The sequence below is a fragment of the Mirounga angustirostris genome, unplaced genomic scaffold, assembly GCF_029215605.1.
Source record: "Mirounga angustirostris isolate CCGP_5_RB_7025 unplaced genomic scaffold, mMirAng1.0.hap1 SCAF_17, whole genome shotgun sequence".
NCBI classification, from domain to species: domain Eukaryota; kingdom Metazoa; phylum Chordata; class Mammalia; order Carnivora; family Phocidae; genus Mirounga; species Mirounga angustirostris.
Window position 1 is genome coordinate 14,268,268 of NW_026991725.1, and position 18,268 is coordinate 14,286,535.

General features: G+C 44.0%; 1 long non-coding RNA gene and 2 other non-coding genes across 3 annotated transcripts; 2 read left to right on the forward strand and 1 right to left on the reverse strand.

Moving 5' to 3' along the window:
- The first annotated feature begins 6,322 nt into the window (after positions 1–6,322).
- LOC123854845 (small nucleolar RNA U3) lies at positions 6,323–6,536 on the forward strand. Its single transcript, XR_006793398.1, has one exon. It is a non-coding gene; the product is annotated as a small nucleolar RNA U3 (small nucleolar RNA).
- Positions 6,537–15,218: 8,682 nt separating this feature from the next.
- On the reverse strand, positions 15,219–16,638 carry LOC123854188 (uncharacterized). The gene is made up of 3 exons (XR_006793273.3): positions 16,580–16,638; positions 16,430–16,491; positions 15,219–16,183 (listed from the first exon to the last, which is right to left on the reverse strand). It is a non-coding gene; the product is annotated as an uncharacterized LOC123854188 (long non-coding RNA).
- A 274-nt stretch (positions 16,639–16,912) lies between these two features.
- Positions 16,913–17,126, forward strand: LOC123854846 (small nucleolar RNA U3). Its single transcript, XR_006793399.1, has one exon. It is a non-coding gene; the product is annotated as a small nucleolar RNA U3 (small nucleolar RNA).
- The last annotated feature ends 1,142 nt before the right edge of the window (positions 17,127–18,268 follow it).

Sequence of the window (18,268 nt, forward strand, 5' to 3'; positions counted from 1 at the left end):
CCAAATGTGTTAACCTTCTTGGCTTTTTCTTTCTCTTCACCTCTTTTCACACCCTCTCTCCACGTAACACTTAGTTATGCCCCTGATATGCATGTTTGTTGATTCATGTGGATGGGGCTTCCCTTTCTTCTCCCCTGTCTGTGGAGCACCAATGTAGTACCTCGTGTCTGCCTTGCTATACCAAGCACTGTGATCACAGGGATCCAATTTTAGGTGTCTTACATAGTACCTGTCATGTTTGAGGACACATGGTGGGTATACCACAAACACTTGATTGTATGTAATGGTCAGGTGTGGATGCCACATGTGGAAAGTTAAAATTTCTCTGCATGGATTTTATTGTGCATACTAACAGCTAACAACTATACAGGGCTTGGTGCCGGGCACAGTTCCAGGCACTTTACACATACTAGTTCATTTAAGCCCCTCAGCAACCCTCTGGTTATTATCTCCATTTACTGATGAAGAAATTGAGGCCTATCAAGGTTAAATAATTTCCCCAAGGTCACAGTTAAGGAGGTGACAGGGCCAGGACCAGAGTCTGAACTGTGAACCTAACCCACTACATTATACTCTCTACATCCCCACATAGTGACTGCATTTATGTACTAACCTTTCAGAGTTAATAGGCTCCTAGTTTTCTTAATGATAAAACAAACATGTATATATATATATTTTAAGATTTTATTTATTTGACAGAGACACAGTGAGAGAGGAAACACAAGCAGGGGGAGTGGGAGAGGGAGAAGCAGGCTCCCCGCTGAGCAGAGAGCCCAATGTGGTGCTCGACCCCAAGACCCTGGGACCATGACCTGAGCCGAAGGCAGACACTTAACGACTGAGCCACCCAGGCGCCCCAAACATGTATATTTCTAATTTTACTTCCCAGTAGCCATCACTTTTTAGTCCTAGGAATTAGTGCTAAATATATTCAGTTTTTCAATTTCACCAGTAATTTTTTTTTTAAAGATTTTATTTATTTGAGAGAGAGAATGAGAGAGAGAGAGAGCATGAGAGGGGAGAGGGTCAGAGGGAGAAGCAGACTCCCCGCCGAGCAGGGAGCCCGATGCGGGACTCGATCCCGGGACTCCAGGATCATGACCTGAGCCGAAGGCAGTTGCCCAACCAACTGAGCCACCCAGGCGCCCTCAATTTCACCAGTAATATTGAGAATAAACAATCTTGTAGAGTTTTGGGTGCCTGGGTGGCTCACTCGGTTAAGTATCTGCCTTTGGCTTAGGTCATGGTCTCAGGGTCCTGGGATCAAGTCCCACAGTGGGCTCCCTGCTCAGCAGGGAGTCTGCTTCTCCCTCTCCCTCTGCCTCTCCGCCCCACTCATGCTCTCTCTCTCTCTCTCAAATGAATAAATAAAATCTTTTAAAAAAAAATCTTGTAGAGTTTCAGTAATTGTTCCCCTAATCATGTTCATTATAAATGAAAGTGGACAAGAAGTAAAAGAAATGTGAAAGAATCTAGGTTATGTCAGTGCATTTCTGATTGAGTTAAAATAAGCATGTTGGTTTCTTTTGAAACAGGATGTCTCGGGCTGTTCATCTTCCAGTTCCCTGTCCCGTTCAGCTTGGTTCCTTAAGAAATGACTCCTTGGAAGCTCAGCTGCATGAGTATGTCAAACAAGGGAACTATGTGAAAGTGAAGAAGATTCTTAAGAAAGGTAAGCACTGTGTTAAAATTGCAGGTGCAGCTTGATTCATATTTCTGAATAGTGTTAGAAAGAAAATCAGGTACATCATAAAGCTATGAGTTCTTGGGGAAATTGAAAGTTAAATCTGAAATGAGATGTTCCCTACCAGTGCAGTCAAATTGCTCAATAGAGGTCTTAAATTGTTGTTTGGAGACTGTTTTGTTTTGTGCTAGGGAACCGTAAGGTTTTCCAGCTGTTAGACTCCTAAGATTTCTCTTCAGGCCTCAGCCACCCACCTTTAATTCTGCCTGATTCCCTTTTCTCCTTTAATCTACACCATCTACTGAGTCTTCCAAAGCCTGTGGTGGAGTGAAGAGACCAGCTTTCACAGCTCTCCCCTTCTTTGCTCTTCCCAGGACTTGGTGCTTTTGTTTCCAGTTGTTTTTTTTGTTTTGTTTTGTTTTTGCTGGGTGTTACAGGCAGCTCAGCCTACAAGGCAGATAGAAATAGCAAATGTAGCTCAAGCAGTCTTCAAAAGAACAAACACTAAACCATACGTGGACAAGACTTCTGCTGGTATTTGGCCCTTGATCTACAGATCTAGACCTGCCTGGTTTTTTTTTAGAGTAACCAGAAGTCCTGCTGAATTCCCCCTCTCCCTTCTTAGTATAAAGAGAGGTTTATGAAGCTTCTCTCAGCTGCTTGTGAAACAGTCAGGGTGACCTAATTTCTCTGCAGTATTTCTCCATTTACTTCAGCAGCATTCCTGAGGACTTCCAGAAGGGTAACTCCAATTTTTGCAGGATCCAACTATCCCACAAAATAATTCACTCAGAAAGTTCTCAAATGTTTCCACGTACCGCCTCTAGAGTCTATAGATGAAGTAGCTGATAGTGAGTTCAATAACTTATTTGAAAGGTCCTACTGGTTTTTTCCCCCTCAAAATTTTGCATTTTATTCCATAACACATTCATGTGTGTATTAACATGAAAATGGATGTTCAGCATAGGTATGCTATGACTTCTAGTGTCTTCTATCCACACTCTCCCAGTGTGAAAAGCAGAGTATTAGAACATTTATTGTATCTTAGACATCTGAACATTCTGCATCTTCAAATTCTTACCATTAGCAGGGGATGGGGTTGACAGGTTTAACTGGATATAAAGCAGGATTTCATCTGTGTCTGGGAATTTCATCTAAAGCCTCAGAGTGGAGAACAAGGGGTGACAAGGTGAGAAGTCCCCTGACAATCTAAAGCAGGCCTTCTTAGGAGATGGCCAAAATGGTCCTTGGACCTTTAATTCCATCATCTACATTCGGCCTATCTAGGAGAAGGCAATGGGGTAGTGGGGGGGTGTCAGTGGAAAAGATTCTCTAAAAGGCATTCTAGGAATAGAAAGCTGTGGAGTACCTGGGTGGCTCAGTCAGTTAGACGCCTGCCTTTGGCTCAGGTCATGATCCCGGAGTCCCAGGATCAAGCCCCACGTCGGGCTCCCTGCTCAGTGGGGAGTCTGCTTCTCCCTCTCCCGCTCCCCCTACTTGTGCTCTCTCTCTCTGTCAAATAAATAAATAAATCTTAAAAAAAAAAGGGGGGGGGAAGAAAAAGCTGTGGCTTTTCCCCTCCTTCCCAGCTTCAAGCCAAATAAGAGGTCGTCCTTCAGGTGAACCTCATGGAAAGAATTGTAGCTCTTGCAAGCAGGATAGTTGGGAGCCTGTGTCTCAGCCTGCTGAACAGTAGAAATGTCAGCACACTCCAGCTGCCACCAAGGTGGTATGAAGAGAACCTGGCATGTTACCTGGAATTTAGGGGTCAGGAAGACTGCCATCTACCTCCTTCCTAAAGCAGCCCTTGATGAATTAATAAACATGAGAGACCAGCTTGATAAACATGAGAGACCAGCAGTTGGATTAGCTACACATTTCTACCACTTAGTGGGATAAGTAGACTCTATAGAGGGTAGCTGAGCCATCTAAAGGACCTCATCTATGGAGGCAGGAAGAATCCCAACAGAGGCTGGAGAAACAGCAAGAAGTCAGCAGGAGAGGGCACTGGCCCGCATTAGGGTGCTGTGAGGTGGAATGGAGTTACCTGAAGGGCCACTAACCCCTCCCACAGAAGAGCAGGCATTAGGAAGAGGCCAAAAGCTACAAAGAGGATCAGCTACATTTGAAGGCCTTGCCACTTGTCATCTCGTTGGTCCTCCCCCTCCAGCTCTGGAGTTGCCAGAAACAGCCTTGAAATCAGAGGAGTGGAAGAGCAAGGAAGAGGTTTTGATTTCAACAGGACTGGACAATTACCTGAAATGAGACTGCACTTGAAGGCCTCAAAGTGACTTAAAGACTATGGAATCTGCCTGAGATGCCTCTCTGGAGAGGGAAAGGGAGAGCCAACCAAAAGAGTGTACCTGAGGGCATTGTAAAAGGGGAAGAAATGTTTCCTGATTGTATCCTACTTATTTTAGTTATATAGATTATGAGTTCTAAAACCCAAAAGATGAGTGCCTGAGTTCCAGAACCTCAACCCAGAGTTTATTCATTTTTTATCACATGTAGATTAATATTAATTAATCTAACCTTGGGGTTAGAACACCAAGGACAGGGGCGCCTGGGTGGCTCAGTAGTTAAGTGTCTGCCTTCAGCTCAGGTCATGATCTCAGGATCCTGGGATTGAGCCCTGTGTCAGGTTCCCTGCCCGGCGGGAGGCCTGCTTCTCCCTCTCTCTCTGCCTGCTGCTCCCCCTGCTTGTGCTCCCTCTCTGTCAAATAAATAAATAAAATCTTTAAAAAAAAATACCAAAGACAGATATGTGGCCTTGCATTCCAGGAGTATAATCCAGCAGAAGAAGCAGACATAAATAATTAAAGTACTAAGAAGGGCAGGAGGCAAAGAAGTACCTATTTCTCAGCCTCCTTGTCTGGGTAGTAATCAAGGGAAACCTTTTAGAGGAAGCTATATTTAGGCCAGGAAGTTAACAAAGAAAAAGAGTTGAGTTGGGGGTGCCTGGCAGGCTGTTAGTGGAGCACTTGACTCTTGATTTCAGGGTTTTGAGTTCAAGCCCCACACTGGGTGTAGAGATTACTTAAAAAAATAAAATCTTTGGGGGCGCCTGGATGGCTCAGTCGTTAAGCATCTGCCTTCGGCTCAGGTCATGATCCCAGGGTCCTGGGATCGAGCCCCACATCGGGCTCCCTGCTCTGCGGAAAGCCTGCTTATCCCTCTCCCACTCCCCCTGCTTGTGTTCCCTCTCTTGCTGTGTCTCTCTCTGTCAAATACATAAAATCTTTTAAAAAATAAATAAAATCTTTTTAAAAATTGAATGTGCTGGAGTGATAGACCCACATGCAGTTTGAGAGTCTGCTCTCAAGAGGCATGGCATGGATGTTGAGGGGTTCCTAGAAACGTTCGAGGAATAGGGAATGGAAAAGTGTTAGATATGGAAGGGACCAGACCAGAGATAGGCTCTTGGGTAAAAGTGATTGGAAGGCACTTTATAACTTCAGATATAAGAAACTGAGGATATGTCTCAGACTTCGGCAGATTGCCCAAACACTGTCCCTTTCTGGTGGAATTTAAGTACAGAGCATTTGACTGTCTGTCTCTGAGAAGAGTCAATTAGAAGTGCTTAGATGAGATGAACCTGATGTGTTTTAGTCATGTTACTACGAAGCACTGAAAAATGTGGTTGATTCAGAAAACCATGTGCATGTCCACGTGGCACTGTGCTTCCTAGCATCCTGGAAGATGTGGGGCAAAAGTATTTTTACAAGAGTTAAGTGATGAAAACAGTTACACACTTCATAAGGTGTGTTCTTTGAGGAGAAACTGGGATTAACTTTTGCCAGAGGTAAAGGGGTAGGCTGCTTCTGAGATTTACAAGCCAGGAAGGTGAAACATTAAGGACTGAACTTTAAGTGATGATGTATTGAGTGCTTTATTAGAGAAATTAATTTGATTGGAGACTAGATCTCCTGAGGACGACCACTGTGGCTTACCAGAAAGAAGTTGGACTTGATTTAGTACCAGACATATCTAGGTTTCCCCAGCTGTGTGAAGAGATGCATCTGTAAGAATGAGGAAGTAAAGACACCCTTCTTCAGTTGTTTAGAGGATGAAATGAAACAACGGATTAAAATGCCTGTCATCAAGTAGGTATTCAGTAAATCATCATGGTTATGATGATTATTATGTGGTATAAGAAGTGTACACCAGGTCTTACCTGTCTCTCTCTTTGCCTCCTCCTCCCGCCTCTCTTTCAAGGTAAGGGAAACCTAGTCTCTTCTAGTCTGCGGACTTTGGTAGCAAGCGAGAGGCAGTCCAACGCTGACCAGGGGCGTCAACAGCGTTTTCTTAGCCTATAGTGGGGTGGCGCGACCCGACCAGGACCCAGGCCATGCAGGGTGCGGTGGGTGGGGCAATACAGGTCCCTCCGGGGTGGAGTCGGGTGTACAGCGTGTGATTGGCTGCTAGGAAGCCGCATGCTAATGAGGCTTGTTACTGATTTAAGTGTTGCTGGAAGATTAACAGGCGAAAAAATAGTGTTTTGAACTTTGCCATTTGACCAAATTGTAATGAAATATAAAACAAAATGTACGTGATTAGGCAGATGAGTTGACAAAAATGTCGCCATGACTAAAAGTGTGCGGCTGCTATAGACCTAGCCGAGGTCGCAAGTTCAAGGTTAAGACTATACTTTCAGGGATCATTTCTATAGTTTTTTACTAGAGAAGTTTCTCTGAACGTGTAGAGTACCCGAAACCACGAGGAGGAGGCGGAGTATCCCTTTCTGAGCGTGAAGTGGGCTCTGGGTATTGCTTTTATAGCTGCCCTTTGTCTTTGATGATCGTTCTTCTTCTCTTTTAGAGAAGTTAGAGGGAAGGGATGCCGTCTGAGTGGTTTCTCTATAACTTCTTTATTTGGTTTAAAGTTGGGTTTGTGATTGTTAGTATTTTTGGGTGGTGTGCTAGGAGGTTTTACAATTTTTGTTTTCTGATTATGTGGTGGGAAGTTTTAGAAATGCTTGTTTTTCAGAGGTTCGTTTTTGTATTTTTTTCTTTGTTTTGTTACTTGTTTCATTTTAAGAGTGCGCGCGAGGGGCGCCTGGGTGGCTCAGGTCAGGATCCCAGGGTTCTGGGATCGAGTCCCGCATTCGGGCTCCCCTGATATTTGGGAGCCTACTTCTTTCTCTCTCTCTCTCTCTTCCCTCTCTGTCTCTCATGAATAAATAAGTAAAATCTTAAAAAAAAAAAAAGAGTGCGCGCGAAAGCCAGCGCAAGTGTAGGGGGTAGGGGTAGAGGTAAGAAGGCTCAGCCACAAGTAACAATCTTACGCTCAACTTGTTGAGCCACTTCGGTGTCTCTTGATTGTATTTTATATGTAAGTTGTTTCTCTCCATCTTTAGTGCACTCCACCTTATATACCAGAACTTTCTTTAGTCAGATATTGAACCTCCTAAATTAATGCTTGGAGTTCTCTTTTTCTAAGACTTTATTTATTTTTAAAAAGATTTTATGTTTGACAGAGACAGCGAGAGAGGGAACACAAGTAGGGGGAGGGGGGGAGAGGGAACACAAGTGGGGGGGGGAGGGGGAGAAGCAGGCTTCCCACCGAGCAGGGAGCCCGATGTGGGGCTCGATCCCAGGACCCTGGGATCATGACCTGAGCCGAAGGCAGACGCTTAACGACTGAGCCACCCAGGCGCCCCTTTCTAAGACTTTATTTTTGACAGAGCACAAGCAGGGGGAGTGGCAGGCAGAGGGAGAAGCAGGCTCCCCGCAGAGACGGGGAGTCCGATGTGGAATTCTGTCCCAGGACCCCGGGATTATGACCTAAACCGAAGGCAGTCGCTTAAACAACTGAGCCACCCCTGCGCTCGCTATTTTCGTTTAATCTCTCTACGGTTTGTATTACTTTCTGGACTTTTGACCTTTACTGCCAAGTTTTATATTAAATTTTAACTTTTGGTTGTGAATATTTTAATTTTTAAGAGTTTTTTTTAAGGGTTCGCTGCAATTGACGTAAACATTATATTAGTTTCTGTACATGATTCCATGTTTGCATGATTGCAAAATGATAACCACAATGTCTAGTTTACATCTCACCATACATAGTTAACAGAATTTTTTTCTTGTGATGAGCCCAGATCACACATTCCGCTCAGGTCCTGTCTGGGATCAAGCCCCACATCAGGCTCCCTGCTCTGTGGGGAGTGTGCTTGAAAGTAGACTCAGTGCGCCCCCTGGGGGGGGGGGGCAGGCGGAGATCTTTTTATACCCCCCTGGCGCTTCTCTTTTGTTTTGTTTTTTGTTTTGTTTTTTTTTTCCAGAGAAAACTCTAATGCTCTGCCTGGGGGAATACATGCTTAGTCATTTAAGGCCTGTTATCAGTATTTTCCAGTACTGAGATTCATAAATGATTCACTGACACACGAGGAATCTCACCCTTTAGTTCTGGGTCTGCTTGTAGTGGGTAATCTACCCACTATTTACTTCATCTGTGTTTGAACAAGATATCCCTGAAACCACAGATTTAATGTATAGTTTTAATGCGTGGTTTGTTTGTTTTTAGTGAATATTGAGTTCATAGTACACATAGTTTACATAGTTTACACTAGTCCATAGTTTTTTTCATTACTAACTAAAGTTAATAGTTTACACTAGGATTCACTCTTTGTGCTATATATTTCTATGGATTTGGACAAATGTATGTTATTTCCACCATTAAGTATCATACACAATAATTTCACTGCCCTAGAAATCCTTTATGCTCCTCCTGTTTATCTCTTTATGTGAACCCTGGCAGCCACTGATTTTTTTTTTACTGTCTCCATATTTGTCTTTTCCAGAATATCATATAGTTGAAACCAAATGATGTAGCCTTTCCAGAGTGGCTTCTCTTAGCAATATGCATTTAAAGTTCTTTTGTATCATTTGTTGGCTTCATAGCTCATTCATTTTTATTGCTGAATAATATTTATTGTCTGGATGTACCACAGTTTGTTTATCCACTCATCTATTGAAGGACATCTTGGTTGTTTCCAAGTTTTGGCAATTATGAATAAAGCTGCTGTAAATATCATGGGCAGGTTTTTGGGTTTTTTTAAGATGTTATTTATTTGTCAGAGAGAGAGAGAGCACAAGCAGGGGGAGAAGCAGGCTGCCCACTGAGCAAGGAGCCTGATGCGGGACTTGGTCCCAGGACGCTGGGATCGTGACCTTAGCCAAAGGCAGATGCTTAACTGAGTCATGCAGGCATCCCTCATATGCAGGTTTTTGTGTGACATTAGTTTTCAACTCATTTTGAGTAAATACCAAGGAGTGCAATTGCTGGATTTTATGATAAGAGTATTTTTAGTTTTGTAAGAAACTGCCAAACTGTATTCCCAAGTGGCTGTAGTATTTTGCATTCCCACCAGCAATGAATGAGACTTCTTGTTGATCCACATCTTTACCAGACTTGATGTTTTGGATTTTTGTTAGTGGGGTGTACACACACAATACACCTAAGAAGCAAACGATGAGGTTACATCTGTAGTTATTTGGAACAGCAAGTTTTCATTCCCCAACAGTAGTTTCCCCATAACATGGAAGTACGAACCTGTTAAACAGTGGTGAAGCAAAGCCCCAAAGAAAGGTTCTGATCTTAACCGGGCTGCTCTCAACAGTGATTTTCTCAAGCTACAAGCAAAGGCGCAGAATACAGTTTGCCCAGTGCTTAGTTTGGGGACAGAACCCATTTTTCTTTGACAGGGTTAAGGAATTTGCCCAAGTGAGGACTGAACTGGTTCCAAAGAACACAAACCTGACGCTAACTTCCCTGTTTCTCTGGGATCCAGAGCTCTTAAAGAGATGACACCTACTGTAGCTTCCCGGAAATCAGTCATTATTTGAAGGGGCTGGCTTGCAAAGTTTGCTGAGTTTTTGAGGAGGCCACATGAGAAACCATCTCCCCAATAAGCAAAGTGTGTGTGGGTTTCCTTCCCTCAATAGAGGCCTGATCAGGAATTATCTTTTATTTTTAAAGTGCTTTAAAAAGAATTTTTTTTTTTTAAGTTTTCTGACCTGATAGAAATGCTAAGAGCTGGTTAGTGTACTGAGGCCTTTTAGAGCCTGGCATACAATTTGGGTGTTTGGGGCTGTTCCTCTGTTCTTTTTTTTAATAGATTTTATTTATTTATTTATTTATTTATTTATTTATTTGACACAGAGAGACAGCTAGAGCAGGAACACAAGCAGGGGGAGTGGGAGAGGGAGAAGCAGGCTTCCTGTGGAGCAGGGAGCCCAATGCAGGGCTGGATCACAGGACCCTGGGATCATGACCCGAGCCGAAGGCAGACGCTTAACAACTGAGCCACCCAGGCACCCCTATTCCTCTGTTCTTTAAGAGTTTTGTTTGTTTGTTTGTTTGTTTGTTTGTTTTAAAGATTTTATTTATTTGACAGAGAGAGACACAGCGAGAGAGGGAACACAAGCAGGGGGAGTGGGAGAGGGATAAGCAGGCTTTCCGCAGAGCAGGGAGCCCGATGTGGGACTCGATCCCAGGACCCTGGGATCATGACCTGAGCCGAAGGCAGTCGCTTAACCAACTGAGCCACCCAGGCGCCCTGTTTGTTTGTTTTTTACTAGGCTCCTTGCCCAGTGTGCAGCCTAACACGGGGCTTGATCTCACGACTCTGAGATCAAGACCTGAGCTGAGATCAAGAGTCAGACACTTAACCAACTGAGCAACCCAGGTACCCCTCTTTAAAAGTATTCTAAGCTAAAGTTTCTTCTTTAATGTATTTAAAAGTGATCCACTTCTGTTCTTCTTCTGAAACACAAGTCTTTATTGTTCTTCTACTTTTAGTAGTCATTTACTTCCTTGTGACCTCATATAGGTTTGTGTTTATTTACTGAGCACATTCCTAGCCATGCACCATGCTAAAGGCTGGAGACTCAATGGTAATTAAGAGTCCCTCTTTCCTCTGTCTAGAGGTGGAACATAGGATAGCATAATCACCCAAAGAAAAATAAAATCATAACTGCTGCAAGGGTACCAGCTGTGTGGGAATCAGAAAGACTCCCCAAGATCTCTAAAGATTTAAAAATAGTGATGAAAGGGAAAACTCTTATTTTTTCACTCACAATACTTCTGACATCAAATGTGTGGGTTTTTTTCCCCACACTGAGCAATTCTCCAACACCAGGTGAGTGTTCTACAATTCGATTAAATTCTGACTGTCTACCAGGAGATGGCATCAGATCCCACAACTTAAGCACTCAAGTCTCACAAGATTGCCCCCACCCAATACCTTGGACACCAGACATAAGTAGTGGGTCTTCAGGTTACACAGAACTTTGTCTGACTTGATTACAAATCAGAGGTTTCCACAACTCACTCCTTGGGTTTAAGAATTTGCTAGAACAGTTCACAGAACTCAGGAAAACAGTTTACTTATTAGATCAGTTTATTGTAAAAGGACTCAACTCAGGAGCAGCCAGAGGAAGAGATGCATAGAGCAAGATATGGTGAAGGGGTGTGGAGCTTACATTCCCAGTCCAAGTGTGCCACCCTCCCCAGCACCTTCACGTGTTCACCAACCCAGAAGCTCTCCAAACTCATACTTCAGGAATTTTTCTGGAGGCTTCATCACATAGACACGACAGATCATTAACCCTATCTCTAGCTCCTCCCCTCTCCCCAGAGTTTCGGGGGTGGGGCTCAAATTTCCAAGCTGCTTTTTTTTTTTTTTAGAGGCAGAGGAGGGGCAGAGAAAGAGAATCTTTTTTTTTTTTAAAGAAGCTCTTTTTTGGGGCGCCTGGGTGGCTCAGTCGTTAAGCGTCTGCCTTCAGCTCAGGTCATGATCCCAGGGTCCTGGGATCGAGCCCCGCATCGGGCTCCCTGCTCCGCGGGAAGCCTGCTTCTCCCTCTCCCACTCCCCCTGCTTGTGTTTCCTCTCTCGCTGTGTCTCTCTCTGTCAAATAAATAAATAAAAAATCTTAAAAAAAAAAAAGAAGCTCTTTTTTTTTTAATTATTTATTTATTTGAGAGAGAGAGAATGAGAGAGAGCACATGAGAGGGGTTAGGGTCAGAGGGAGAAGCAGACTCCCTGCCAAGCAGGGAGCCCGATGCGGGACTCGATCCAGGGACTCCAGGATCATGACCTGAGCCGAAGGCAGTCGCTTAACGAACTGAGCCACCCAGGCGCCCGAGAGAGAATCTTAAGTAGGCTCTACACCCAGTTCAGAGCCTGGCGTGGGGCTCGAACTCAGACCCTGAGATCATGACCTGAATTGAAAGTAAGAGTTGGACACTTAACTTGACTGAGCCACCAGGTGCCCCTCAAAGTTCCAAGCCTCTAATCTTGGATTTTTCTTTTTTTTTTTTTTTTTTTAAGATTTTATTTATTTGACAGAGACACTGAGAGAGGGAACACAAGCAGGGGGAGTGGGAGAAGCAGGCTTCCCATGGAGCAGGGAGCCCGACGTGGGGCTCGATCCCAGGACCCTGGGACCATGACCTGAGCCGAAGGCAGACGCCTAACGACTGAGCCACCCAGGCGCCCCAATCTTGGCTTTTTCTTTCTGGTGACCAGTTTCAATCCTGAATCCCACCAAGACTAGTCTCATTAGAACAAAAGATGCTTCTTTTACCCAGGAAATATGTCAGGAAACAGGATCAAAGACCAAATATTAAAACAAAAATGCTTTTAGAACCATTATTGCTTAGGAAATTACAAAAGTTTTAGGAGCTCTGGTCAGGAGTCAGGATAAAGACCAAAATATGTATTTCTTATTGTATCACAGTATCACAGGTTAACCCCAGGAAAGAGGGCAAGGAAGTGCATTTCTAGCAAAGGTAACAACAGGTTGGAAGGTCTTTTTTGGTAGAAGCATAACGAATATGAGAGACTCCATGAAAGTGGGTGAGTGTGGGACAGTGAGAACTGGAGATGTGAGCTAAAGCATGAGATTGGAGAGACAAGAGGAGAGCCAAGACATGTAGGGCCTTAGAAGCTCTCATCCTGAGAGCAGTGAGATGCCAGTGAAGTATTTTCAGCAGGGTAGAGGTAAGTGTGTGAAGTAACTGTCAAGATCTGAGGTTCTACTATATTTGCAAGCTACCAAGTTAGCCTGTCACAGTTTTGTGGATGTTGGCACAGGATACTAGATTCCTGGGTCAGAGATAAAGGACAGTTTATTATTCCCAGCAATAGCAGTAGCTCAAGTATTGTAATTTTTGTACTGGAGCCCAAGTTCCCAGAAGGTGATGCAAAGAGGGCCAAGTGATGCCTGCACACAATGTAGGCTGCATGACAGAAGAGGGGTTTTGGAAACCCAAGAGCAGGGGAGCTGTGTCTTTTATAATGGGCATACACCTGCCTGACATTGTCCCCAGAGGGAGACATATTCTTTATTATATTGGATAGGAAATAAGCCTGCTCTTTGCTCTGGAGGGAGACACTGTCTGTAGCTCTCAAGTCTGTTCACGATACAAATATCCTTGAGTAGATTCTTCAGAACAAAAGCTGATGTGCAGAAATGTGAGAGACATGGAGAATTGCTTCTCAAAGGTGGCATGATTGGATTTAGAGTTTGAAAGGGAGGGTGCCTGGCTGGCTCAGTCAGAAGAGCATATGACTCTTGATCTCAGGGCCATGAGTTTGAGCCCCACATTGGGTGTGGAAATTATTTAAAAAAAGAAGTAAAGAAAAAGAAAGAACCCTTCCTGGGGCACCTGGCTGGGTCAGTTGGAGGAGCAGGCAACTCTTGATCTAAGAGTCGTGAGTTTGAGCCCCATGTGCGGTGTAGTGATTACTTAAATAAATAAAACCTAAAAAAAAAAAAAAGTTTGAAAAGGAACCTGGCCACTGTGTAGGAAATGGATTGGAGAAGGGCAATGGTGAGTGTAGGTTAAGCTCTGTCCAGCTGAAAGATGATCACTTGATCAGCCAAGGAGATAGTAGAGGTGAAGAAAGGTGGAGGAATTTGAGAGGTATGTGGGAGATAAATCATCAGCCTTATGATAGGTTGGTGTGAAGGAAGGTGTCAGAGATGACCCTTGTTTTGTGCTCCTGGATGGGTTTGTGGGCAGTGGTTTATGCTTCTGGACAGGTGGGCAGTGGTACCATCACCGAGTTAGGAAAGTGGAAGAGACCTAGTTTTAGGGAGTAGGAAAAACTAGCTTGGACATGTTGAATTCAAGGTGCTTTTGAGACATTCAATTCAGGATGTCAGTCAACTAGATGTCAGGTAGGCAGATCTGCAGCTGAGGTCTGGCATCTGTTATGTGCTGCATGCTAGTGTTAGACCTAGTCTGGCACTGTTGCTGACCAAACAGAAGTTTCTTAAGTTCTCTGTGCCTCCATTTCTTTGTAAAACAGGGGTAATAATAAAAACCTCCCTCATAAAGGTGTTAAGGATATGAAGAAGGCAATTTGAGAATATCAGAGGTAGAAGGGACTTTCAAAGCTGGTTATTTAGTCCAATTCCTTATTTCAACATTTTATATAGTTAAGGATCATGTGTTCCCCCCACCCCACCCCACCTTTTACCCCACTCTCTTTTTGGTGCTCAGAAGTAGGGTGTTTGGGGCGCCTGGGTGGCTCAGTCGTTAAGCGTCTGCCTTCGGCTCAGGTCATGATCCCAGGGTCCTGGGATCGAGTCCCACATCGGGCTCCCTCCTCGGGGCGAAGCCTGCTTCTCCCTCTCCCCCTCCCGCTGCTTGTGTTCCTGCTCTCGCTATCTCTGTCTCTGTCAAATAAATAAATAAAATCTTTAAAAAAAAAAGAAAAAGAAGTAGGGTGTTTATATGTGTGTGTATATCACATGGGTGTGAGATACGCAGGGTGAGGTCTCAGGTTCCTTTAGGGAGGCCTAGCTTGTCACTGAGTACCAGTTGATGACTTGCTTTGTTAGTAATCTTGAGGACAGGAGTTTTGGGTCTCATTTTCTTCTTGATCTGTCACAGAATTTCTGAGTGCTATTCACTGGGCAAACACATGGCTGTTGTCTATCAGGAAATGGCCAAAGGGCCTTCCAGTCAGGACACAGGGTGTATTCTTAGCCTTTTCCTCTTCATAGCACCTCTAATTGCTAAGTTGACTCCCATCAGTAAGTAGTTCATCCCCAGTCACCCTTTCTTAGGAATGGCGGCCCTATGATTTGCTTCCTTAGCATTTGTAAGAAATGCCTAAATGATGTCTCACTGCTCCTCAGATAGTGCATCCCGGATTCCCCCTTTTCTCCCTTTGTAACTTCTTTTTTTTTTTTTTAAGATTTTATTTATTTAGGGGCGCCTGGGTGGCTCAGTCGTTAAGCGTCTGCCTTCGGCTCAGGTCATGATCCCAGGGTCCTGGGATCGAGCCCCGCGTCGGGGGGCTTTAAAAAAAAAAAAAGATTTTATTTATTTATTTGACAGAGAGAGGCACAGCGAGAGAGGGAACACAGCAGGGGGAGTGGGAGAGGGAGAAGCAGGCTTCCCGCGGAGCAGGGAGCCCGACGTGGGGCTGGATCCCAGGACCCTGGGATCATGACCTGAGCCGAAGGCAGACGCTTAACGACTGAGCCACCCAGGCGCCCCTCCCTTTGTAACTTCTGCACCCCCTCTCGCCCCAGTACTTCTACTGCCTACTTCTTTCCTTATGGGTTTACTTTAGTCAGGTCAGTTTTACCTGGTTCTAGTCTTTGGCAAAACACAAAGAGCCTCTTCTTTGGGTTACATGGAAAGAGATAAGGACTTACAAGATACAGAAAGGTGGAATGTCAGTGCTCAAGGAAGCAGGAGACAGACAGCCTTGTGGCCTGGGTGAGCCACTTAATATTCTAAGTTTCCATTTCTTCAAACTCTTAGGGTTGGTTCCAAGATTAAATGGGATGATATATGCAAAGGGTTTAGTAGAAGGCCTGGAACATATTCTGTGTCTTTCCCCAATGTCAGCTTTATTCAATCATAAAGCAAAAGTTAAATCACAATTATAAAGCAGGTTCAGGATTCCAAACTCAATGACAATTCACCATGGGATTAAGCTTGGCTTCTTACACAGCACACAGAGCAGGACAGAATTAAAGCCACACAACACACAAGATAACGGAAGGGTGCAGGAAGTTAACCAACCAAACGCAAAGTCAGTCCGTGGCTGAACAGTTGAGATAAGGCTTGAGATATGTCTCGTCCGGGTCAGCTCTTGACACTTACTGCTTCTGATGTTCAGGCAGTGAAGGATCTCTGTTCTGTTCAGGGATCAGTCCGTCAGAGCCTTCAGGGGCAGTTGCCTTTTTAAAATGGTCAGACATAGAGGGATCAGGTCTGAAAAGTCTGACAGTTTCCTGCCAAAATCCTTCCCTTTTTAAAGGGATTTAATCAGTTTTGGGTCTCTGCAGACCTCCTCTGGTTCTACTCGTTATCAGTTCTGGGGTGTCAGCTGAGGTTGGTCTGGGTGGTATCTTCTAGCTGCAGTACCTTAACTGCTTGCGGTCATTGCTTGACACAGGCTCCTGCTTGACATGAGAGACTCCATTTTGCTCGCTACACCTGGATACATTGTTTTGAAAAGCAACCTAAAATCTTTTAAAAAAAGAAAAAAGAAAAAGAAAGAAACAAGGAGTGCCTGGGTGGCTCAGTTGGTTAAGTGTCTGCTTTCCGTTTAGGTGGTGGTCCTGGGGTCCTGGGATCGAGTGCGGCATCGGGCTCCCTGCTCTGCAGGAAGCCTCCTTCTCCCTCTCCCACTCCCTCTGCTTGTGTTCTCTCTCTCGCTCTCTCTCTGTGTCAAATAAATAAAATCTTGAAAAAAAAAAAAAAAGGAAAACCTACCCAGAGGTGAGTCCAATATGTGCCCCTCAAATCCACACACAAGTGAGTAACCAGCAGCCGGTCTGAAAGTAAAAATGTCAAATTAATTTACATACTAACTTTTCAAATCCAGGGTCTTAGAGGTTCCAAAAAAAAAAAAAAAATTCCCACCCGAAGACGGGGTGTGTAATTCATGAGATGCCGGTACTGATTGGCGCCCCCCAGCGCACCCTTACCTTAAACTAGTCCGGAAGTTTTAGCGTCAGAAAGACAAGAGCTTCTGATTGGCTGTCGGTCCGTGATAGGCTAATTAAGAACCAGAAGACTTAGTTTTCTTAAAGGAAAAGGACTCTTAAGAGTCTGCAGAGTGTTTTAAAAGATGGTGTATAAAACAGTACTTTGTTTATGTGATATTTCTGAAAATGAGAGAAGTGCGAAAAATGTCGTCGTCAGCGCAAAGTGTGTGGCTGCCATAGACCAAGCCGAGGCCACAAGGTCAAAGTTAAGACTATACTTTCAGGGATCATTTCTATAGTTTGCTACTAGAGAAGTTTCTCTGAACGTGTAGAGTACCCGAAACCACGGGGAGGAGGCAGAGTATCCCTTTCTGAGCGTGAAGTGGGCTCTGGGTGTTGCGTTTATAGCTGCCCTTTGTCTTTGATGATCGTTCTTCTTCTCTTTTGGAGAAGTTAGAGGGAAGGGATGCCGTCTGAGTGGTTTTGGTGGTGTTTTTCTGGTTTTTAAAAGTAGAGCTGTTGTGGGGTTGTTTTTTTTGTTTGCTTTTTATTTTTTGGTTTATGTTTTTATGAATATTTGGTAGAAAAAGATAATAAGAGCACTAGTGCAAGTAATAGGGCAAAGAGAAAAGCAGAGGAGTAGGGTTCATTCAGATTAGGAAATGCTTAGTGGTTGAGTTATCTGGGTGCAGTGTTCTATGGTTATCAAATTATTTTTTTTTTCTGTGTATAGTTTACTGGAAGGAAACATACTATTGTGTTTAGTGTTAGAGCTTTCAGAAGAAGAATGAGAGGATGGTTTAGTCATAGCACTTTGATGAAGAGTTGGAGATACAGTTTTCTCTATTATTCTAAGGGTGGTGGGCTGCTATTGAAAGGAGAATGGTTTTGATCTGCTCTGTGGATTAAAGTTACTAACGGCTGTGTGGCAGTTAGGTTGGGGTAGGGATTAAGTCAAATGAGAAGTGTGAAGCCTGGTTGGGCACCTACTACATTCATCTAGGTAGTAGGGAAGGTGGTGGTGGTGGTGGTGGTGACGGAGAAAAAGAAACTGACTAGATCTGAAATATATTTAATATTGGTAGGACTTGGGGGATTGATTCAGTATAGGTATGAGTGAGGAATAATGGTCAGGTTTTATGGCTTGAGCAAATGATTCCCTATGTTAAAATGGGGAGAAGGAGGAGTAACTGAATTAGGTAGGGCAATGGGGTGGGAAGTGATGGTAGAGCTCAGTGTAGGACACATTTAGGAGAAATTTCTGACCTTTAACAGACAGAACTCCCAAAGCTGACTGAGAAGGGGTGGCCAAACAGGTAGGATGAAAACCAGATGAATGTGCTTGATCAAAGTCAAGGAAGGAAAGTAGAACAGAAAAATGTGTAGACAACATATGAGATCAAGATACAGATAGAAAGCCATGGCATTTAGTGGTGACTTTATTGGTCTTGCGGCAGAGATAGAAGCTGGTTTGGGATGGGCTGATCAATGAAGCCTGATGAATGGGCTCCCAGAAGATCAAGCTGTGATGGAGAGTATAGAGGTAGATATGCATTGGGGGCGGGTGGGGGATGTGGGATGTAGACAGGGAGATGGGAGAATTTTTTTTTTTTTAAGATTTTAT